Source organism: Neodiprion lecontei, chromosome 2 (genome assembly GCF_021901455.1).
Source record: "Neodiprion lecontei isolate iyNeoLeco1 chromosome 2, iyNeoLeco1.1, whole genome shotgun sequence".
In the NCBI taxonomy this organism is placed as follows: Eukaryota; Metazoa; Arthropoda; class Insecta; order Hymenoptera; family Diprionidae; genus Neodiprion; species Neodiprion lecontei.
Window position 1 is genome coordinate 20103546 of NC_060261.1, and position 24828 is coordinate 20128373.

Here is a 24828-nt window from a genome sequence, read left to right on the forward strand (position 1 = left end):
TGCCTCATTCTTGTTAATGTTGAGCTTACTAATATTTCAAAATTCTTATTCCATCTGTCTAGACTAACTTGCAGATATTCAACAAAGACTTGTAAATAATTTTTCGTTGTTTAGTTTTGACTACAATTTGTTCGTAACATTTTGCAATTATTATCATTCGCAGTTCGTAACCCGACCGTTTAAATATTTTTACCGTTATTCATCACTCCTTTCCTCTTTTTTCAGGAGCCTCCATTCAAAAATTTTTCTTCTCTGTAAACTCGCATCCACATTTAGCCACTGAATGTGCAAGCGACCACTTGAAAGTTTTTATTAGGTTTTATGAGTTTCAATGGGAACTTCAGAAATCTTGGATATATTGTGTCGTTGGCTTTCATTCTGACCTACAAAGCCCAGACTTATACACAAGAACCATAATACTTAAACCATTCTTACTCCCTCCCCCGACCCAATACATTTACGTAGAACTCCTACTCTTAAACTTGACCTACCCTGATATTTTAAACAAATTGCCCACTTTCTTTACGTAAACGATAACCACAAGTTACCAATCACCCTGTTTTTCTAGAAAACCATTTACACTTTCACCGTCGTTAACAATAAAAACTTTACACCTTAACTTGATAAACACATACCTTAACAAACATTATCTTAATCTGAACAATCAATCTGAAAATTTTTTTAGCTTGAAAATTTCACTTTGACCTGAGCACTTTTTTACGTCTATTCAAGTGCATTGTAATGTGACATTTTTAATGCTAATTACAAACAGCTCTCCGAACCCTAGGCGGAACCCAAATTAGAGGTTTGCAATAAGAGCTGTCAATAAAGTAGAAAAAAACCGCAAAGAAGAGAGTCAAACCTCGGTGCAGGGACACTTCACGGGCTGACAAATAAGATATTACAAAGTCTTTGTTTAGTTTTGAACATTTTAATCGCTGACGAATTCAGGGCAATCACATGATGAGTAACCTGGTGACATTGTTGGGGGAAAATCGATGGACATATGGCAACTACAGAAAGCGGCGAGCACCAACATGGTTACGGAGTAAGCGCCAACGTAAAGCTCTGCAGTGAGGAACCAAGGCGGATTCCCGCTATTGGCCAGCGAGCCGAAGCCTCCCCGCAAAACACTAGCACTTCACTGCATTCCAAAGTTGTACCATGCCACGGACGAATTAGGGAGCACCAACAAGTCCAATAGACAATCAGCGTTCTGCGACAGCCGACATCAACATTACGATAAGCTTCTAGATGCGGTTATCCTGCATTCTTTTCAAACGTAAGACCGAATTATGTAGTTTTTTGAGTGTCAATAATAGTTTATGCTTTGGATCTAAGATTAACTATAATCACCACAGATTTAGTTGTATTAAGGTTTCTGCGGCAAGAGATTTTTGTGAACGCAATCCAAATATGTATCATCGTGCTCAAGGCTGGTCAAGAAACACGACTGTTGTCAGGGACCACTTTAAGTGTAACGGTAAAATTCTTTTGCTTTTGAACAACCGATCAACGAATAAGATTGTTGAATTTGATAAAACTTGAACTTTAGAAATCTGGGTCGATTCTTCAGCAAGTCTCCTGATACGAAGCAGTAGGAGAGAGTCGGATAGCTCCGAGCAGCGGGTACCCCCGACCACCAACTAGTTCAGTTATCTTATGATAGATGAAAATGCTGCAGATCAGTAAATTGGTGCTCTATCGTGTGCTGAGCAGCCTCCTAACTGCCGAGAACTGTCTTAATAGTGATCACGTTTGTAATTTTTGTGCTCATTGTCAAATCACACCACGTCGAAGATAATTTCCACGATTGGCTGGTGAAGAGAAGAGGTCAGCAGAATTAAGGTTTTCTATTATTAAAAGGTAGGTTACGATGTCTCAAAAACGAGAGTACAACTTTACGTTGAATAAGTTGGTGATTGTTTTATTGTTGAATATTTCCATAAACAGTAAAAATCGAGTAGCTTGCATCGCTATTGTCGGGTCGTACGAATAACAGAAAAAGAAGCAGCTAAAATATATGCTATTTTACGGAGTTCTTCAAAAGATGGGCTGTAAAAAATGAAAAGAGGAGAAGAGGCCAATGCGTATGAGTGCACATTTTACCAGAACTCGAAAGGGAATTAGTGAGTCACGTGAAGGATCTGGATAAACTTAGCCCTACAACTAGTGGAGAGTCTTGAAAGTTAGGTTTGGATTCGGGGAACTTGAATATTTAACGCTGACGAGGCAGGGGTCACGTGCGTTCATACGAATATTTAAGTGATATTGGCTAAGGGAAAACGGCAAGTTGGAAAATTAACATTTGGAGAAAGAGTTCGCAATGTAACGGTAATGTTCTGTATGAGTGTCATCGGAAATTTTGTCCCTCCTCTCTTCTTCTCTTCTCGCAATAGGACGATTCAACGACTTATGATGAACATCCCAGATTGAAGTGTAGGGATCGTTCGGTCAAAAGTCTGGATGGATAGTGTTGCGAATAGCCTTGAGGAGTATGAGCAAACGTAGGATTTCCTTTCGAAGGGACTTGGTCTGTCGGGTGTTTCTCACAATCGGGAGAGAAAATTGGCACGAGTACCGAACCGATGATTGAGATTTACCTGATCGTTTCCCTCTTTTTTCGCACAGAAAATAGATTAGTACAAGAAGAAAACACAGAATGGAAGTACCCGAACAAATTAATCTTAGATAAGAAAACCATGAATTATTTTGAGGATGTATCTCGAGAAAAGCCGCTAATAACCGTTTGAAAAAAGAATAATACCGAAGTGCGTGACCGCCTTGTTTGGTTTCCTCGTAAGGACTGTTCTAGTATTGCCGAGTCGTCAAGGAGCCGGTCATACTAGACTAAGAGGGGGAAACCGAAGCGAATAACCGCCGTTTTAAATTGAATATTAGTTGAATTAATAGTTCCGATCCGTAACAGATAGGAATATTTTTCTTCATTGGCTCGAGAACGTTATGGAACGTGTGCATTCTACAAAACAAGACCCTGTGATACTGGTAGTAGATGGCCATTGCAATCACAAAGTCACTTATTTCGTACGCATGAAAGCATCATGTACGCATGCTAAGTTTTCCATCTCATACAACCCAATCAATCTTTGTAGATTGGAAAGAATCATGGATTGAAAAGTTCCAACTATGACATCACAGAGCTCGTAAATATAGCTTATTCAAAAGTTTGTTGATTAGATCTAGTAATCTGGGGATTTCAATCATCAGTTATACACCCATTTGACCTAGAATTTTCCCTGACACTATTTTTGCAACTTCTGCAGTCACTGAAATACCACAGTCTGCTGATTCGAACAACGCTTGTAATTCAGAAGCACCCGTCTCTACAGATACTGCTCTCGCTAATGTTACTAATGGATCAATAGTGTGATGCTCCGAGAAATAGTCGGCATGATATTCAAGAAATCGCACCTCTACCAGATAGTGGTCAACATAAATTGTTAAGACGTGAGAGATGAAGTGAAAAAAGTGCGATCCTACCATTAGACTTTTATAATAGTCGCTATCGAGTTGGTAAACAAATATCAGAATAAAAACATCTAAAATATTTTAAAAAAGCTGCCAAGTACCGTAATCATATTATAATGAAAAACTTTTCGTTAATCTTTCCTGTAAAATCAGTAAAAATGCCGAGCACAACCTTCATTAGTATAATATGGCTGTTTCTGAATATAAATCTTCTACATTACTGACACACGGTAACGGACACATAGACACGGTCTTTCTTTTACGATACAAGAACCTACAACTACTGCCCGCACACCTAAGGATTCCCAAAATAGCATTTAATAACTTAAAATTGATTCATCTAAGTCAGGTTCCAAATTTAAACATTACTAGCCAGAATTGCAAATAGTACATTACGATGTGCGGGATGACCTACGTGCGCACGAGTATCATATACTATTTTTCCTATTAAGTTGCGCAAAGTTCGACCACTACAATTATTTCGAATAGTTGAAACGTAAAGAACGGTGGCGTTGGGGCGCCGGGACGGGGGGGTTCGGAGGGGCGAAGCCCCCCCGCCCAAAAAAAAAAACAAATTATACAACTATTATAAATTTATTAAATTAAGAAAAATCTGATTTACTTATTATTTTCAATTATTATTAATATTTATCGTAACGTGACAATTTACAAAATAAAACGGTATATTTTTTAATGACTCTGATGCATTTGATATCAAAGTATCTCTCGCACGTGTTAATGCGAAGAGAGTGCTGCAGAGATGGCGCGCGCGTATATACCTTGGAATCGCTCGTATACTCTTATACATTCCCGCACGCTCAGCTACATCCCCGTTCGCTCGGTTGCATTCCCGCACGCTCTTGTCAACGTGTGGGAAAGTGGTACTTTGCGAGCGCAAATGCATGCGCAAAATCGAACTTTGCGTACGATAATAGGAAAACTTAATAACCTAATTTAGACACAAAACAGCAGACTCATACAATATAAGAAATATAGTCGTACAAAATAGCTAGTTAACCTTAGTGACGTCAATACTCCGAATAAGGTAGCGGACATCTTACAATTAAGACCAAAGTTTGGTTTTCCTTATGAAAACAAAAAACAATTCCGGTTAATAGACTGGTTGCACATCTAGAATCAAATAGCTTGTGCATTCCTCTAGAAAATAGAAATCAAGCGCACCCAGAGGTTATCAATGGAATTAACAATTTTAAAAATAAACAGGATATAGACTTCCGAAAATCAATAAAGAAGATTTCCCAATGCGCATAATGGTGTCCTTCATTAACACTCCTACGTACCATCTTGCTAGATTATTATATTCATGGATTTCTAATAATATTACACCACCTCTCTCACGTACTAATGACAGCTTCAGTTTCGTAGAAGCTATTAAAAATTTAAGGTTACCAAACAACTATGTTTTAATTTCATTAGATGTCATTTCACTCTTCACTAACATTGCTCATGAATTGGTGTTAGCGGTCATAGATAAACGATGACTTCACTTACAACTACATGTGCCAATATCATTAACTGAATTGACGTAAGCTCTGAAAATTTGTTTCAAAGCGGCTTTATTCAAATTTAATGACACGAGCTACGCACAGTGTTTTGGTTTACCAATGAGTTCTTCGCTCTCACCTCTACTTCCCGATATCGTCATAGACGATCTGAAACAAAATTGTTAAACCAGCTTGATTTCGATCGTCCATTCTAATATTAATACGTTGATGACATCTTTACAGCAGTTCCTCTAAGTAAAGTTGAGTCAACCCGGGTTGCTTTTAACAAGTTCCACCACAGATTAAAATTTATCACTGAAGTAGCTTCTGAAGGAAAAAAAAACTTTCTTGATATTCTTGTTATCAAGCATAACTTTGATTAGAAAACGGATTCGTACCACAAAAAGACGTGGTCGCAACGCTATCTCAACTTTCAATTCTATTAACCTAAGTCTTATAAAATAGGAACTTGTGACGGCTTAGTAGAGAGCCGTGGTAAGAGTCAGTCGGTCAACCCCGTTCCAGGGATAAGACGTGTAAGCTTGGTGACGCAACATAGTCCGATTTAATGTATATCTTCGTTTATCCCTTCAAACAAGTATACTTTACGTTTACGATTAAAGCGACGAACCCTGTGAGGGAAGCATAAAGTATAAAGGAACCCGGGGCTGACTCAACAATGTAAAACGCCAAAGAAAGAAAGAAAGATAAGTTCCTGAGTATTTATTTCCTGAATTATAATTGGAATTAATCATGATGTAAAATGAAAGTGCGTAATAGGATAGGAATGTTACAAACTATAGGTAATCTAGTTGAACGAGCCATCAGACTATCCATTACTGAGTTTTACCGTAAAAATCTTGAACTCATACACCAAATATTACTGCCGAATGACTACCAATTCTTGCTCATAAAGCACATAAAGCTCAAATATAATTAAATCATAAATAGTGGTCACAATAGTAACTGTATAACTAACGTTTTTGATAATCCTGAACAATTTGTTAATTTGCCATACATAGCAGGATTATTTGAGCCACTAAATCGAATATTCAGAAAATATAATGTCCAATTTGTACGCACGAACAATAATAATTTAAGCTTTCTATCTGCAAGAAACTTTCAGACTAGTCCTTTGCTTCGCGGCGCGAACTTCATGGTAGTCTTAGACAACTCAAATTATTTCTGATCAGTAAATGTTCGGTAATTTCTAGAAAATTGAACGCATAATTTTCATATAATCAGTGGTGCAGCAGATAAGAATTTTAACATGGATAAAAAAAGTTTGAGCAGTGCGGCAAGAAGAAAAAGAAAGAGATTCAGAAAAACTTTCAAAGATAAATTTATCGAAGACACTGAAATTGACGACGTTTTTCGCAAGCAAAAGTGCGGTTACGTCGGATGATATGTTAAGTGTGTCGCCTACGCCATCGGTAGCAGATGGAACGATAACAAGTACAATTACAATGTTTTCGATATTACCGAAATATAGCGAATTGAAAACGATGGCAAGCCCTGACGCTCTTACTTGTGACGAGGCTACCATAAGTCTCGGAAGTTTAGTTCTTTAAGAACATCCAAGTGAAACAGCTCATTATCCGGCAGCAATCACAGGGGATATGAGAAGATTTGTTCTCGATGACGGCTCTTGCAGACCGAGAGGTCCGTTTCCAAAGAATAAAAAAAACCGTTCTTTTTCAAATTCATATTACACTACGGTGAACAAATCAGGTCTTAAAATGGAACGGTCTTGGCTGTGCTATTCTCCAAAGTTAGATAAGGTTTACTGTGAACCTTGTTGGTTATTTTCGCGAACGCCTAACAAATCGAGATGGACGCAGGGAACGGAAGTTGGCAGAATTTATCGCAGAAAATCAAAGGTCATGAAGAAAACTCGTCACACACGGAAGCTTGTTACGCCAAAGAAATTTGCCTATCGAACAAAAGTCTCGATCAAAATCTACAAGATCAGATCAGGAAAGAACATAGCTTCTGGCATAAAGTTTTGCAGCGTATCATAAAAATAACCCTGAAACTAGCCAAGAATGCAGTGGCGTTCAGGGGACATTGCGAAAATCTCAACGAAACGTATAATGGGAACTTCCTATCTGACGTCAAATTATTGGTAGAATACGATGATACTTTGCGTCAGGTACTTAGTTTGCCAACTATATCGACAAAATATCTCTATTCTATTCTTTGAATAAGAAGTTTCTTTTCTTCAAGCACTATGTATATGGAGGACTATAATGTGTAAATGTTCTGTTTACTCTATTGAATCCTTGCTTCCGATGAGAAGCCACGTAAGACAAGCAAAGCCGTCTAATGAACGATATGCGGATGTGCAAATCATTTTTTTTTTACGAGAAGAATATTCTTGAAAGAATGTAAATTCGAAAAATTAACGACAGAGCCAGGAATCCAACCTGGCGTCTAGAGATGCTTGACCGGAGCCTTACTCCACTAGACCACCTAGCCACCCTGACTCTGTTGTCGTTAATTTCTCTCATCACCAGTGAGTTCGAATTGGTTTTCCTGTGCCTGGTTTATGTGTGAATAAGAAGTTTCTTCTCTTCAAGCACTGTGTATATGGAGGACTATAATGTGTAGGTGTTGTGTTTACCCTTTTGAATCCTTGCTTCCGATGAGAAGCCACGTAAGACAAGCAAAGCCGTCTAATGAATGATATGCGGATGTGCAAATCATTTTTGTTACGAGAAGAATATTGGACTGGCCCCGTCGTTAATTTTTCGAAATCACCAATTTTTCGAATTCACATTCTTTCAACATTAACTAATTCTTTCTTTGTAAATTCTGTATTTCGCGCTCCGGTGCAAGCTAACAAGGTACACAGACGACGACGATACCGATCACCGAGGGATCAACAGCTATCGATAACTACCGTTTCCAGCTCTTGATGACTTCGTCTACCAACGGTCCAATAAGACTACACCGGCTACCTTAGTGTGCTTCTGAAACACCTGGGCTAGGCTACATCCGAACCTCTCGTATCACCTCGATTGCCGGCGTACAGGGACATAAAAGTCCTCCCTACAGCCGAGGGACTAATGTCTCAAGAAGAAAACAGCTACCCGCTTTCCCGGATGCCGTCGGGATGGCATACAGGGCGGACCATAACCTGCCATCTTCCGACTTACCGGCCTGGTGCCAGACCGACCCCTAAAGTACTACATCTAGTTTGGTGAAGCCCTCGTTTTGAGGATCGACGCAGCCTTCCTATCAGTAAGGACTATAATCATGTGAGTCATGGTCCTCTGCATACAGTTGCATTCAGCCGTCGCGTCGTGTGACTGCATGGTTTCAGTAAATTAATACATTCTGTGTCTGAGCGACCTCGTAACTGCTGAATAAGTAATTCTTTCGTATTTGTGAATTTCTCTGATTATCTGTAAATTTCTATTAGTCTGCTTCTGTAAAATTCTACTGTAGGTATCTTGAGCTATTTTGCTTTGCTTTGTTTTTAATTTTCTGTGTTAGTGCTTATGATATTTTATTCCTTGTATCGCCTAAATCGAGTTTCTTGGAGTATATCCGAATGAAGTTAGAATAGAAGTGTTTATAACTACATATCTAAAACGATTAAAACAGAAAAACCGAATATCAATAATGCTTTTGCTTTGATTTTATGATTTAACTGGAGCCACAAAAAATTACCTCCAGTTATAAAGAAAAAAAAAGAAACTAAGTCTATAATATCTGCGAAATCTCCAAGTTTCATTGAAATAAATTTCAGTGGTATATGTGATAAACAAATAAGTGGATTAGAAAATTGTCAAAATGAAGTACCTATTCACCAATTTTCACTTCTACAGGAGCAAGAAGTTACTCATGATCTTAATTTCTGAGCTTGCAGCCTGCCGCAACGAAGAAAGTTGCATTGATCGAGTCATTGTAACAGTAATCAGTGGATTAAAATGAGAAATTCAAGATATCACTAAAGAGTTACGTGAACTCAAAGGGATAATTCAGAAATCCGCTCTTGCACAAAACACTTTCGGTGCAAACCTCCAAAGTTTTGCTTCAGAATTCTTTACCCTTTGCTTTTCTAACACACAAGCTTTGCTCAAGATTTGTATTTTGTGACTTCAGAATTTTCATTTCAATTCCTAACCGCATTAAAATGAACTTTTCCGCAGTACTTTGAATTTTTTTTTTCAAAACATATGCGTGCTATATAAATGTCATTTAAAAAGTTTCATTTCGCACATAATTTTATTATTTTCATACTGATTTTATGTACATATTATGTATAAGTTATGTACTTAGTAGTAAGTATTTTGATCTGACCATTTTTTTTATTTCGTAGGTAAGGTATTGCTGCAGGTACTTATTTGAATGTACATTGTCAATTTGGTGATTTCTAAGTTGCAAACTGAATTTTTGTTGGTAGTTTCCACTGCAATGTACTTAGCGCAAGGTTTCTGCACCAGAGGTGCTTTTCAGGGATCTTACTACTCTTCGTAGACATTGATAACTTCAAAATGCGGAGAATCATTTTAGAACCAAATCATGGTTATTCTAAGATGACTTTATCGTAGCATTCCGTTTGTTCGCAGGCGCTATAACTAAACTTGGGTTTCACAACAATACTAACTATGCGTCTGGCCTCATCAAAAGCTCCGTAATGGATTAAACGAGTTTGAACAAATGCAATAATTAAGACAAATTTGTATATTTTTACTTAATTTCGATAATAAAACAGATTTAAACAACAACTTTATCTTCTTTCATTATGTTTCGGCAAGGTAGCGACGTATAAGTTGAAACAAAAGTATCTCGCAATCACATACGTACTCACACTCGCGTGCAATGTTTACTTCCCCGTCCCTACTTCAAATCTACCCGCTTGCCCGTGTCGCGACTCAAAGTAAATCTGCTTTGTATCTATGTCCTATTCTCTATATCGTTGCAAAATCATATCTGTATATCATCTAAGTGTATTCTCGCCTGTAAATCGTCGGTTATCGTTCTCTTCTCTCGCTATACACATCGCATCACCTGTGTATCTTTCTCAAACAAAAAATCTTTACTGAGCATCAATTATTATAAGCATCCCGCTTCGTCGCTATAGTCATCTATGAATAATTCGGGGATCCCACATCGACGATCCAGTATCTATTGTCATCTCTCCAAATATATTACGTTATACGATTTGAATCAGTGCCCAAAAAATTTTTGGCTGGACTTACGTTGTTTATATTGTATTATCAAGATAGTTCTGTTGAAGAAATTTATAAATTTGTACTTGAATCATATTGCTTTATGTTATTTTGCTTCTGTGTCTCTTGATAAATGAATTGTTCTCATACGAAAGACCGAAACGAAAATGATGCTACAAGCTACAAGCAAAAGCATCTGCACCAGAATTAATATTTTCCAGTGGATTAAAAAAGTGTTTGAGTGGTATTGAAACTAACGTTGACAATGCATTTGAATTGCATTTACTGATCTGATATCTTATTCTCCAGACTTGAATGTAATTAATCTAGGAGCTTCTTCGCAAGACAGTTTTGGCTGAGTATTCGATCTTTTCGATGAACTATACTTCATAGAACAAATTTGACTAACTCACAGAAAACGACTTCTCTGGCCTGATACCGATGAAACCGTTATCAGATATTTAAAAATGCTAGAGCTTTCGGAACACTAGTATCACATAATGATGTATTTAATATCGCACTATGAAGCTACCTAATTGCTACATTTACGAGTAACATCCGCGAAGTATCCGCCGCCGATTTTGATGAAACTTGGTAGGAGTGTTAAGTACGCTAAAATAAGAGATACGTATTTTTTTTGTATTGGCTGAAATTAATTTTAAGAGGGTATATCCCTCTGAAATGATATTTTTTATAATTCCCATGTACAATAGGGCCTAATTAGTCCAGTCAAATTATCGCTCAAAATGGGTTAAATAAACATTAAATTATGTAATTTGGGGATTGTTGGGATCGATAGGGGGGTGCATTCTGAGCATAAATTTTAATTTCCGGGGTTTTCCGAAGGTCAGCTGGACCGATCTCGCTAAAAACGCGTTTAACCCTAGAACGGTATCGCTATTTTGTTTCACCTATTCCGGGATCGCGGGGTGAAAAAACACCCCAATTTTCGAGGGCCCGTATCTCGGACCCAGTACGACCTTGAGGGTTCCATGAGGGCTCGTTATTTCGTCTTTTGATCAAGAATCAACAGAAATAAATAGATTTGGCTAATAGTTTGAAGGGTCCGGGAAAATCGACCAAGAAGCACAAAAAAGTGAAAAGCCGTTTCTTTTTGCCGCGAGATTTAAACCGGTCTGGAGTGATTTTTCACCCCGCGTCCCCGTTCTAGGGTTAATTCGATATCTCGAGAACGGTTAGTGTTAGGCAAAAAATTGTAGAGACCTTTTCTCTTCTAAATTAAATTTACTAACTTTTTCAAACGGAACTTTTTTTTAACACGAATATTTTTCAAATTATTACTTCCGAAAGACAAAAATTTTCCTTTTTTTCTCCCTATTTTTCATTTTTCGCCATTTCCTCCCCAACCGTTCACTTTTATGAAATTTTCGTAATTATCAAAGTTGTAGATCTTTTAATTACGAACAACTTTTGTCTAAGACTTTTCTCTCTACTACCTTCTCTAATCGCTTCGGAGTTATACCTTACTTTACCGAGCGAAATCCGCGTCAAAAAAACTAACCTATTGAATCTATGGTCTCAAAAGGAACTATTGACTAAGAAAAAAATTCTCTCCTTTGAAAGAATTTTTAGCTCAATTTTACAAGGTGTCGCTGGCAAATAGAAATTTCTCATTAAAATAACACGCTGAAAAAAAATTTTCTCATCAAAAATGCTCCAACTTTTGAACCGTTTGAGATAAAAAAAATTTCAAGGCATATTCTTGTAGGGTGTTAAATTAAAAAAAAAAAAAAAAATACCCCCGAGATGATTTTCTAGACTCGAAAATTTGCATACTTATGGGCGGTGAAAGTCGAAGAAAACCAGAAATATGCTGTTTCAGGGCTCTACGATTGAAAATATCCATATTAAATGAAAAAACTTGAACTAAAATGAACTAAGGTGTGTGAAAGATGTTGTTTATAAACTATATTCGTCAAAGGAGTAGAGTTTTAACTTATTCATTTATTTGTTATTGCACTTTAATATTGTTTTTAATTGTTGATAAAACTTTGTTTGTTACAATTAGAATATTTATAGCGATGTAATTGCACTACTTGCAAAATAAATTGTTTTTGTGCTTCATTTTTAGTTGAAGTTCGATTATAATTTTGTATTAACGCTATACTGCATATTTGCGCTTTTGTTCGAATACGAATTTGGAGTCTAAAAAATCAACTCCAGAGTTTTTTTTTATAGAATTTAATGCCCTGCAAGCAGATGCTGGGAAAATTTTTTTAATTTAAACGGTTCAATAGTTACGGCATTTTTGATGAAAATTTTTTTTTTCGTGTTTCATTTAAATGGGAAATTTCAAATGGCCAGCGAAACCTTTTACAATTGAGCTAAAAAAATTTTCAAACTGGAGAATTTTCTTCTCAGTAAATAGGTCCTTTTAAGGCCATAGATTCGATTAGTTAATTTTTTTGGCTTACCCTAATGCGTAGGTATTTGAAAGCTGATCCGATCACCATGTACGATTGTAAAATCTCTCGCCAATATTAAATACTGTTTTCCAATTAACACTCTCATTACCTAGTTAGATTTCACGACCATGTCTAACGAAGGGTCAGGCAGTGAAATACATTCGCCACACGATATACATATCTGATTACGTTGTTACCAATATGGTAATAATAATAAACTGGAGTAGTTATATTCCGTATATTTAACGCATTTCTCTAAACTAACGTCAATGAGGTTCAACACTTCATCAAAACTACAGCGCGAGAAAGCTGTCGAATTTTCCACATTCACGTTTACGAATCCGAATATTTTTGCCACCGCTTCCTGAATACATTCCCCTAATATGAGATGCAATCAAACTGCTATTTGAATTGCACGAAAAAGAACCAGGGTACCGCAGAAGGTTCTGCAGGTTTTATTTTATTACGTGTGTCAGCATAGTATCCGTTCGAGTCGTTCATATGAGAACTATCAATAATTCACATTTTAATACTCTCTAATCTTACGTCTTGTTACAAACACATGGAATGTTAATTTGTGACTGATAAAATTAAAATGCATCCCACGAAGCATGCTGTTCTGTATCAATCGAATTTTCTCACATATCAAGTCAAAACTAATCGCCAGGCGGTCGGACTCATTGGTAGAACAGCTTTCAGATAATTATCTGACAGGCATCTGTTCTCTCAGGTAAAATTTATATCATCAAATTTTTACACGTACGATTTAGAGCACGTTCGAATGCTTTCTTATTTATTACCCCGACTACTTCGACAGCTGTGCTCTTATAGCTCTAAAGGTAAAGGCATCAGTGTCCAAGAAAGTAAAGCCATATTCAGTGCAATTCTTACGCCGCAATATTATTATAGATAAAAAAAATCGATGCAAATGATGTTCACCAATTTATTTCTGTCATTGAAATCATTTCAACACTGGCTCTGATATTCTGTCTGTCCATTCATTCTCATCATGTGCCATGCAGCTGATAGATTGTTTACAAACTTTAATCGTATACCGCACTACCAGATTACGTTATTATCGAGCAAGCGCGAGCGCTCTACACACGCTCTCCTGGGCTGTCTTCATAAGCTTCTAAGAACTTTTTTTAACCTAATTTGTCATATATCTAGTCTTAAGGTTTGAAAGTCGACGAAAAGTCTTGATTGAACTAACGATTTCGACGATACTGAAAATATTAAAATTGGTACATTTCGGCTCTCCGTGCATCGATCGTATTGATATAGAGCTTCAACGAAAGCTCTTGAAATCTATTAACTTATGAAACTTGTCCAATTTCATCAAGAGAGGGGAGAAATATGTGATAATATTTTCGTCAAGTACTTAAGAAGGCGCGGTAAAAGATAGCACTGGCTAGCGCGCGTACACGTTTTCAATGAAGTTGGCGTGATCAGTGAACGCCAATTGATTTCTTCGAGCTAAGCTTGGTGAATATATTTTCCTGCACCCATATTATAAAGAACTTTCTAGTTAACTTTGATTTTTGAAATCCCACTTTTGCTGTGACGAAATCTCCATCTTCTAATAGGGCTCATAAATGTTATCACATTTTATGAATTTTATCAGATTTTAGAAAATGGGTGCACGGAGGGAAAGTATTATTTGAGTCAAGTAATATTCTTTTGATTCAACTAAATGCTACATCAAATCTGGCTAGCACAATTCTTACTTAATTCAACAAAACACTTATGTCGTGCAAAATATTTATGATAACTTAATATATAATCTAATGAAGCCTTTGAATGATCATGCTGACTAAAAATTCATTTTTGATAACACGGCATGAGTTCCTATAAATAATGTGAATTTTGTATCGAGAAAATGTGCGATTGGAATGACTACAAATCTAATCGAACGCACCTTAACCGTTTCGTTATAAAAATATGACATCGTTGTATCAGAATAAGTGGAGCTTGTTTTAATTCATAATTTTTTAGTCGACAGTTCAATGGTTGAAACAAGTGATTAAATTTGTTGTAACAAAAATCTTTTGCAATCACTGAATATTAGAGTTGTTCAAGCGCACAAAACGTATTATTCGAATGATATCATCATTTATAATTTTGCTAGCTCAAAATTTTTTCGAATTTACTCGGTATTTAATGGGTTTAACCCGAAAATTTACTGTCGTACGTGTAGAAGTATAAATTGAACACATGGCAATAGTTTTTGTTCATTTGTAGCCACTATTGATTTCGACGAATCGAATCTTGGTAACATGCTTTTTTCGATTGTAATACGTTACAAATTTATTTTACGTTATCTGTGTCTAACTTCCTAATCGACTACTTGGTTTTACAACTATCTTTGAATCTACATGTGAAGGGTAAGAATTCTCCACCTTGTAGATAATATATTAGTGAGTCTTGGTGAGCGGTCATAGAAAAGTATAACGTATATTTTCGTTCGTTTCGGCCCGGATATGGGCCCTCCTCAGAACGATTAATTTTTTTATTTGACTGTCAAGAACAAAAATTTTTTCCAGTAAGACATAAATTACTATAGATGTTATACTATTGAAAGTTATTTTCTATTGTAGGTTAGTGAGAACATATCATATATCTGTTATGATTAAAAAGTAATAGAACTTAAAAAATAATTCACCTTTTATAAGAAAGAGGATTAAGACAACGGTCAGAATCATAAAATACTATTTGGAGAGAGAAGGTTCTTCAAATAGGATGACGGTGAACGTTGTAGATTTCTCAAATTGTTAAAAGTGTGGGTGTAAAAGATATGAAAGTTAGTAATTAAAAAAACTATGTATATTCACAATGTATGAGTCAAAATATTAAAAAGGTTTAAAAAAAGGGTTAATGATAGTTAAAATAGTTTAAACGATGTCGAGACAAAGGTAATGGTATCGTTATGACCCTATTCTCCATGTCTAAACAATTTTGTTAAACCGTTTGAGTCAACTGGTAAACGACGACTGTTGGCAGAATCAAATATGACCAGAGTGAAGGTGAACAAGTATAAACATTTGTAAAAACATGTAACGTGGGGACTTCAAAATTATATACTTAGTTAAGGTTAAACAAAGTGTGATATGTGGGCGGTGATCAGCAGTTTGTAAATATTGCTAAGATGTTCAACATCTTCTCTAAGATTAACAGAATTTGGATGCCCTACAATATTGCACATTTTTAGTAGTAACCGTTTATAATAATTGGGTTCTTCACAAAGGATGTTTGCATTGCCATAGTTGAAAGAATGTTCTTTTTTGATCACATGTTTGGTTAGAGCAGTATGTCGATCCTCATTATCTTTGAATCTACTTCCGTGGCGAAAAAGTTCACCACCTAGTTGAACCAATGAGCCGTTTAAAGTACTAGTATACTGATGTTTACGATGGATGTATTCTCTACTTGTTTCAAAGCATGTCGTGTTTCTTTTACCTCATAAACAAATCAACCAAAAAAAATCTATTTTGCTGGTTCAAGAATTCTTTTCCCTCCGTGTAATCATGAAGAAACATTATTTCGGACATAAATAATTTAAAAAATTTGGAAAAAGTCAGAGCTTCGTTTTTTGACCAGTAATGTCACAAACATGAAACTGTAATAAATCGGAATTTTCAAGTTCTGATCTTGATCGACACTTTGTAAGATCTCTTGATACACGTTTATAAATCTGTAATGCATTGTAACATTGTAGCTGACCAATATCGTCTGTATCGAAAAATTTCGTGCTATTGTCTAAGATAACGGAAATTCGGATTACGTAAGTCGTGCAGGTTTGGACGGTAGACTATCTAAAAAGAGCATTTCTCGGTTCGGATGATAGAGCTAGAATAATCGAGGTTCTACTGTATTACTGCTTCTTGTACGAAGTTTGTTGTCCTTTCTTGTTCGGGTTACGTTAACAGAATCTCTTTGAGTTCTGGTTAAATGGCGTGCGCTACTCCTCCCCTCCGCCCTCCCTCGCTAGTGGCTTCAAGATCTGGTGGTGGGGCCCTCACGTTTTTCAACGATTCAGGAGTAGACGGAGTTATTGACTTCCAGGCCTGGCAATAAAGGATTTTTTCATGCCAAAGATACTAGTGAAATTCCGACTACGCCATCACACGAAAGGCAGTTCGTAGTTGTATTTTATTATTTTTCCTACTCGCAACTATGGTCACTAAAATTTTCATTGACATTTATACGCAAAAAATCACGTTTTTCTTTTAAGTTTTTTGGTTATAAAATCAAAACCAATGAAGCAATCTTGGTTATTTCGACAGATGAGCTGTAAAGAATCAAAATGCGAAGCAAATGAGCTTTGTAGAACCCAAACAAACAAAAAAATCTTCTCAAAAATTCAGAACTCCGTTATTTTTAAAGTCTTAGCGCAGGCCCTTCGAATAAAAGTAGTGATTGATGTTTTTTATTTGCGTATAACACAGGCGCTTTCGGATGAATAGTTTTTGTACAGTTGCGAATTCACTATCTTTCAGAGTGTCTTGTTGGGTCACGAATAGTCGGATTTCAATTTTTCGAAAATATTTTTAAAGAAGAAATGAAACACGTCAAAACATATATCCTTATTTAGTGCCGAAATGCTGTGGAATAGATAAAAAATGATCTTGAAGATGACTGAAAACGGTCGAGCGCGGGAAAACAGTGAAGTAGTGGGGGAACATACGCCAGGTGTGGGGAGGCGCATATATGTATAGTAATAGAGCGCATGACGCATTATTAATCAATCTTTCAACTCGATTATTTTAGCAACCAATAGAGCACGCAGTCTGAATTTTGCTAGTATTTTTATCACAAAATTACTTATCTTCTGCTCTATTACTTGGCCGATTCGTTGTTTCTTTGAGCTCCTTGTACAAACACTCTAAGGATTATTGCTCTCTTTAGTGTGCTCTCTAAGTTTTTCTCAAATGATCACTCGTCAATGGCATTAAGAGTCTCTTCCAGTGTCGAATTTAGTTTTGCTGATATTATCAGTCAGCTTGTAAGAGCTTCGTTTTGTGGAGGTCGACTCACAAGGAAGGTATCCCAGGTTGATCTCACCTCCAGGAAGTTGGCACCGCACTTTTAAGTTACACAAATTTTGAAGGTTGTTCCAGATTGTTCTAGATTTTTTCTACATTGTTCGAAAACAGCATAGCGCTGAGAATAAAACTTTCAGAGAAAATCCGAAAAAACCGATTTTTGAGTTGGCACCGCACTTTTAAGGTATCGCGATTCTGGCGGTTGTTCAAGGTTTGTTCTATACTGTTCCAAAATATCGCGTTCAAAAAAAAATTATTTCTCACAAATTTCACAAAAAATAATAGTTGATCTAGCACCACATTTTCGAGCTATCGCTATTGTAATGGTTCTTCCGAGTTGTTCTAAGTTTTTTTTACGTGGTTCCAAAATATTGCTTTCGAAAAAACATTATTTTTCAGAAATTTGGAGGAAATTGGTAACTTCATTTAATTTTGTATGAGGAAAAATGTTTATTACATTCGCATTCGCGACGCCAATATATTATTGTGAGAATGTAGGTTGTGCTGAGTCATGTTAGCATCCTAGTACAACGTGCTGCCAATCAAAAGAACTTATGCTCTTGAATTTGAATATTGAACTGACATTTTTAAGGATTTCGTACACGAAAAAATGTTCACCACCTTCTCATACGAGACTGCAATGTTTATATCGTTGAGTCCATAATTATCTCAATTAAAGTTTCAATTCAAAGAAATATTCTTTTTCATTAACATTTCATTGTACTAGAATGCTGGCGCAACCTTACACAACATTCATTTTTTACGTTAAACATTGCAGCTGCGAGTGCAACGGTAATACACATTTTTCCTTGTACCAAAACCATGGTTAACTGTATTAAATCTTTTAATTTGAAGAAATAGTTTATTAATTTGCGTTAAATTTTACTAGGATGCTAGCACAACTCAGCACAACCCTTATTTTTGCGATACAAAATTGCAGTCTCGGATGCAAATATGATGAACATTTTTTTCTTCACAAAATCTATGATGTAAATTCAATATTTTAATTTAAAGGAATAATTTTTTTTTATTGGTCGTACCTTGTAATAGGATAAAAGCACAACTCAGCACAACCTTCATTTTTGTGATAAAAAAATTGAAGTCGCAAATGAGAAGACAATGAATATTTTTTCCCTTACGAAATGCATGATAAAGTCAATTCAGTATTCAAATTTGAAATAATAATTGTTTTTTATTGCTAGTGCATTGTACTAAGATGCTAACATGACTCAGCACAACCTTCATTTTCACAATAATTTTTAAAATAATACATTGGCGTCGCGAATGCGAATGTAATAAACATTTTTCCACGTACAAAATTGAATGAAATTATCAATTTCCTCAAAATTTCTGAAAAATAATGTTTTTTCGAAAGAAATATTTTGGAACCATGTAAAACAAACTTAGTACAACTCAAAAGAATCGTTACAATAGCGATAGCTCGAAAGTGCGGTGCCAGCTCTAAGATTATTTTTAGCGAAATTTGTAAGAAATAATTTTTTTTTGAACGCGATATTTTGGAACAATATAGAACAAATCTAGAACAACCCAGAACAACCACTGGAATTGCGATACCTTAAAAGTGCGGTGCCAGCTCAAAAATCGGTTTTTTCGGATTTTCTGTAAAAATTTTATTCTCAGCCCTATGCTGTTTTGGAACAATGTAGAACAAACCTAGAAAAATCTGGAACAACCTTCAAAATTTGTGTAACTTAAAAGTGCGGTGCCAACTTCCTGGAGGTGTCGATCTCTCCGATTTGATTTTTTTTGTAATATGTATTAGTAGACTAAAAACTAATCAACACGTATTTTTTTACATCTCCCATTAAATGCTTTAACCCTAATAGGTCACTGGGAGTGAATTACACCCCAAACATTTTTCACACTCCTCGTAGAGTCTTTTAGACGTGCAAATGGGCGTCCTGGCGCCATTCTTCATAAAGATCTTTTATGGACATTTTTGGCACTTTCTTTAACTTTTCGGGTGTTTAACAATACTTAAACAATTAACTGTCGTTATAAAAAACTTAGTGAGCTTTTCCTGCGATCCTTAAACATTACCTAGATAATTCTTTTAGATTTTTAGAACTCACTTTTGAAGCAAAATATCTTTGAGATGAATTTCACCCCGTATGATTGTTACGCGATTTTACTAAGGTGTGACCTACTATGTTTGAAGGGGGTGATACCACCCTCCAAAGCAAGGCATGTCAACGGCCGATTTGGCGGTTTTTTTACATCTATAAAATTACATTTGACATTTCCCATTATGAGAAAACTTTTCCAGTTGGATTAGTTAAAAAATATCATGTTCTTGTGGGTGAAATTGTGAAATCGCCCCTTGACATGCCTTACTCTGGAGAATGGTTTCACTCCCTTGAAGTGCATATTGATAAATAAAAAAAAAATTGTAACCTATTACAAAAAAAAAAATAAAATCGGAGAGATCGACCTGGAACACCTTCCTTGTAAGATACGTCACATATCGCTCAGATTTGTTGTCGCTGAGGGCATGTCTATTGGAGTGCCTTTTAAGATGGTTAAAAACATCGAACTTAGGGCTGCTAGGTATACTGAAAATTTACGTTGTTTCCCTGCGATTCGATGGTCTCTAGTGGCAATTGGACCTCATAAGGATACCTTATCTACTGGGTTCAGTTTTGAGGGTTTTAATAAGACATAGTTCCCCAGCATAAGATGCTTTTTGTATAGTTCTACACGCTCCTTCTTTGGTAATCTCCATTTGAGTATATCGATTAGACCTATTCCTATATCATTGTGGATTGCTGGGGCCCATTGCTTCTGAGCATCGAGACGTTCTCCCATGGCCTCGTGCATCATAGGTTCGGGAATTGGGCCGTTCAGGATCTCTGACAGCTTGGATAGGGGTTTGTCCTTCTGTCCGCTATTATGTGAGGATTATTGAATGGTAATATTTTCCACGGGTAGTTTACCGAGATTATCTTGTAATGGACCTTCCACGGATATAGTTTCCGTGACCTTATCATGCGGTTCTTTTTCTTCTGATGGGTCATGCTATGGAGTCTCTTCACGATCATCATATAGTCGCTGCGAAGATCAATCGGACCCAAGGTTTCTCTTCAAAGAGTCTCCCTCCGAAAAGCTTGATCTGCTAGATCTTGATCGAGGGTCATTATCTGCAACCAAGTAGTGTACCCAGCTTTGAATATATGCCTTTGTCTACGAGTACTTCACTGCATTCATCAAATAGGTCGAGGATTTTGCCCTTACGGCCAAATGATTACAGTGGCCACTAGTGACTTGCACTTCACTGGTTTGCGTGCAGCGTTAGAAGACTCTTTTCTCCCGGAAGCTTTTCCACGTTCTATATTTACTTGAGTGAGTACAGAAAATCGTTTCTTGTATACTCAGGCCGTTTATTTACTGCTGACTACACAAGGGCGCTTTATTACGAACGTGTTCAATGTGCTTTTTTGACGCTCGGCCATGATGCGATTACTACGAAAAGTGTGAGGTTACACATACGTTTTTGGGAACAGTTAGCTCAAAAAATTCTTGCTAGATCTCATCCAGGATTGTTTTATTTCAAAGTACATACATTGAGGTATAGTTACAAATTTTTCGATGAATACATATATCAACTGGGAACGCAGCTGTCGTGGCCGCCGTAAAACATGTCTTTTGCTGGCACGATTTGCGGTGCCCAGGATTGCATAAAGCCGCTTGATCTGAAACACAATTTCACAAAGATTCTCAGAATGTGATCTGTGAAGTACTTTGCATCGTAGGATTTTTTCAGAATTTTTTTGTTTTTTTGACAAGCTTACACCTGATCGGATTTTAAATTCACTTTTCAACCCGAATTCCCGACGTTTCTGGCTTAATGGAATAAAAAAAAACAAAAAAAAAATCGAGTAAGAAGAAATTCTACGTTGCAAAGTGTAAAACCTAACCAACAATATTGTGTTACATTCGGCGTACCGCCACACATCGTCCCCATTTATTGCATCTATTTGCTAACTCTCACATTTCTTATAGTAATACAGTAGTTTTTTTCATGTCCTCTTATCTTCATCTAGCATCACGCTACTTGTTATCGCCCTAACTCAGCTAATTCCATTTTTCTCGGCTCTGGATTTTCGCACCCTTCCTGCACTTAAACGCTTTATCTCAAACGCACTCGTATTCCTACTTTCATTTACTGCGCTTCTTACTTTTGAAAAAAACGTCTCGCTAGTCAAACTCCTGATCGTTCATCCATTTTCAATTGTAAACAATAAACCATTCAATATACTAAAGGGGTCTAGAAAACCGGTAATTAAAATTATTTTTTTTTAATTGTAATTAACCTCAAAGTATAACAAACCATTTGAGCCATGGCTCCTATTGAAATTCGCAAAATTGTCAAAGTTAGAGGTATTTTTCGCTTAGAAGGTTGAGCCGCTGCGAGCAGTATATTACGCCGTTTGACTAGTGGTCACGACCCGCATGACTTGGAACATGCACCTGTCCTATTGTTTATTTTTGTATACATTTATTCTTTACTCTGGGTTACTTGATGTGATTAACCTTGAAACCAAAGTCGTTGATTTATATTTTAAGAGCATCGGTTTGTATTCGGTAAGCAACATGCAAGAACATATCACTACTTGTAAACTCTAATTTCGCATACAAAACGGAAAGAAAGAACTATCCAAGCTTATGTGCGTAAAAAGGGGACAAAGTCTCGAAGGAGTAGATGGAAAAGTATAAAAAGAAGAAATCGCGGGCTGAATCGATTTATAATGGAATAGGAAAAGGCGACTACTAGTCGTACAGCAAAGAAACTGAAAGCTGGCCACAACATCAATGTACCGGTTAGGGCTAATTTTGGGTACCAGATTAAAAACTTCATCACTGTTTTTTTGTCAATGAGTAACGTTGTGAAGTGTAATAGATACAACGGTGATACAATCTTCATTGAATGATTACATTGGACGCGGTTTCAAATTAGTGATTTCTTGTAACTCCTGCGAACCAAGCAGTGTATACTGAGTCGTCTCATTGTTGACAAGGCGTATCACATAAACAGAAGAACTGTATTCGCATTCTGATTATTGGGTATTAGTCGAAAAGGATTAGGAAAATTTTGTGGCGTCATGGATTTAGTAAACGCCGTGTATCACTTGTTTTACAGTAAGAAAAAGAAAAGAAAAGAGTATATAATATCGCGTGTCTAATGGTTTAAGGGCGTACGCACTATTATACGACCTTTTACTACGCGTAAAGGTCAGAATTTTCTCCCCTTTGTATCCACGCGAAAAACATAAGGATACATTCAAAAATGCTTCGATTAAGAAATGGATCAATCAATGGTGAAATATCGTACTGTTAGTTATGCCCTTTCATAACGATCTTAACCCTAGGATCATAGACTTCTGTACGAAACAAATCATCTACACAGACGTTTCACGCACCTCAGAACTTCAAATTAATGCCGCTATCGGACTGTTGGCCGTCACAGGGTTTTGTTTTTTTTCCATTCGAAAACTAAAGGACTGAAAAATAGAATAGTATATGCGAGAAAAACCTCATTTGAATTTTTAATCGTGAAAAATTCGATTGACTAAAGTAAGAAAAATGTTTTTAGCAGGCTGTAAGAATTATCTGGGGTTAGGAGTACCCATTTCCAGGGTCCTAAGGTTAATTATAAGTGATCACGTTCACTAACGATGCAAGGTCGCATGTGCTCACATACGAGGGAAGTCGGCTAAGTTGTACTGTCAGGTCATACCACGTTAATATCTGGAAAACCGTGGCAAATAACTGCCATCTCGTGACTCAAACTTGCGACGGCGAACGCCGATCCGAAAGAAGAGCGCGTGGTACAACGTCTCGTGAAGGTACGTTCGATTGTTTATTTCACTGGTACTTGATATAGTTTTCGGGAGTCAGCTGTAAGGCCACTACGCTGATAAGAAACCAAATAAAACATTGTATCATTTACAGTATGCAAGTGAGTTCTCTTCGGTTATTTTGACGCGTTCACATTCAGGTTATGATCGCTATATGTGAAATAAGGAAAGTTTAAAGAAAACACTGCGTCGTCGGGCAACTTCTAGCATTTTTAGTCGGGTAAATCATACCGAGGCATACTTGGAAGTGTGCCCTGATATGATTTACCCGACTCAATATTACCTTGCTGAAACTTTGTAAAACGATTCATTCGTTGGAAAGGTGTGCTCTATTGAACATTTCGATTTTTTCCTTTGCAGTGAACTTTTCAAAATGTCTGGAAAAAGAAAGTATCAAATCGAAGACACGATTGAGTATTGCGCTTGTAAAGACTAGTATCATAAATCCTGTGCCGGATGTAAGTTGGATCAAATAAATATTCATGCTTTACCTACAAATAGAGACTGACGCAACAAAAAGTTTCATCAAAAAGTAACTAAAGAAAAATTCAAATTCGATATAAGCTAGCTATATTGACAGATGAAGTGATTTTAAATACTTCATATAAACAATATCAATTGAAATTATCCTACATATGCTACGTTAAGTAAAGAAAAGTTCAAATTAGAAATAAGTTAAGTACTTAACATGAACAAGACCTCTCCAGTGAAACTATTTTACGTATGCTACTTACTGTCAATATTATTACAAATACAAACTTATTTTAGATATAAGTTTAATTTATCGTTACGTAACTACGTTAAAAACATTCAAAAAGTGCAATATCGAGCATTGTTAACCTAATCTTAGATACACGATATGAATAATAATAAAATGTTATGAAGCTTTAATATGTTATGTGAAAAACTACGACATCGTAGATTTAACTTGAAATGGATTATGATTCATATTTTCTTGAATTTTAGGGTAGTACGATTCACCTTACCGATGGTACGACTTACCCTACCAGCTAGCTAAGTTGTGCGGTTTGCAGGGATTCAAAAAAAAAATTTTTTTTGTCCCCTTTACTTTACTTTTAATTTGAAACTACTCTAATTCTTCTAGTTATTCCTAAAGAGATGTAGAGTATGACAAATATTGGTTCGGCGTCATTTGAGAGATGTGGAAAATTTTTAAAATCGGAAAGACCACAGTAGTACGCCTTAGCCAACTAGGCGGGAACAACAAATAGGGGAACTATGACCTTATATCGTTACGTCTGATATCATTTTTTGTGAAAACTACATTTTCAAACATTCTTGCCGAAATC

At 36.3% G+C, this 24828-nt stretch overlaps 1 protein-coding gene across 1 annotated transcript in view; it reads right to left on the bottom strand.

The window, feature by feature from the left end:
* LOC107225548 (sodium-dependent neutral amino acid transporter B(0)AT3) overlaps positions 1-24828 on the bottom strand; it is a 511620-nt gene that overhangs the window by 340865 nt on the left and 145927 nt on the right. The gene's annotated exons all lie outside the window — the stretch shown is intronic.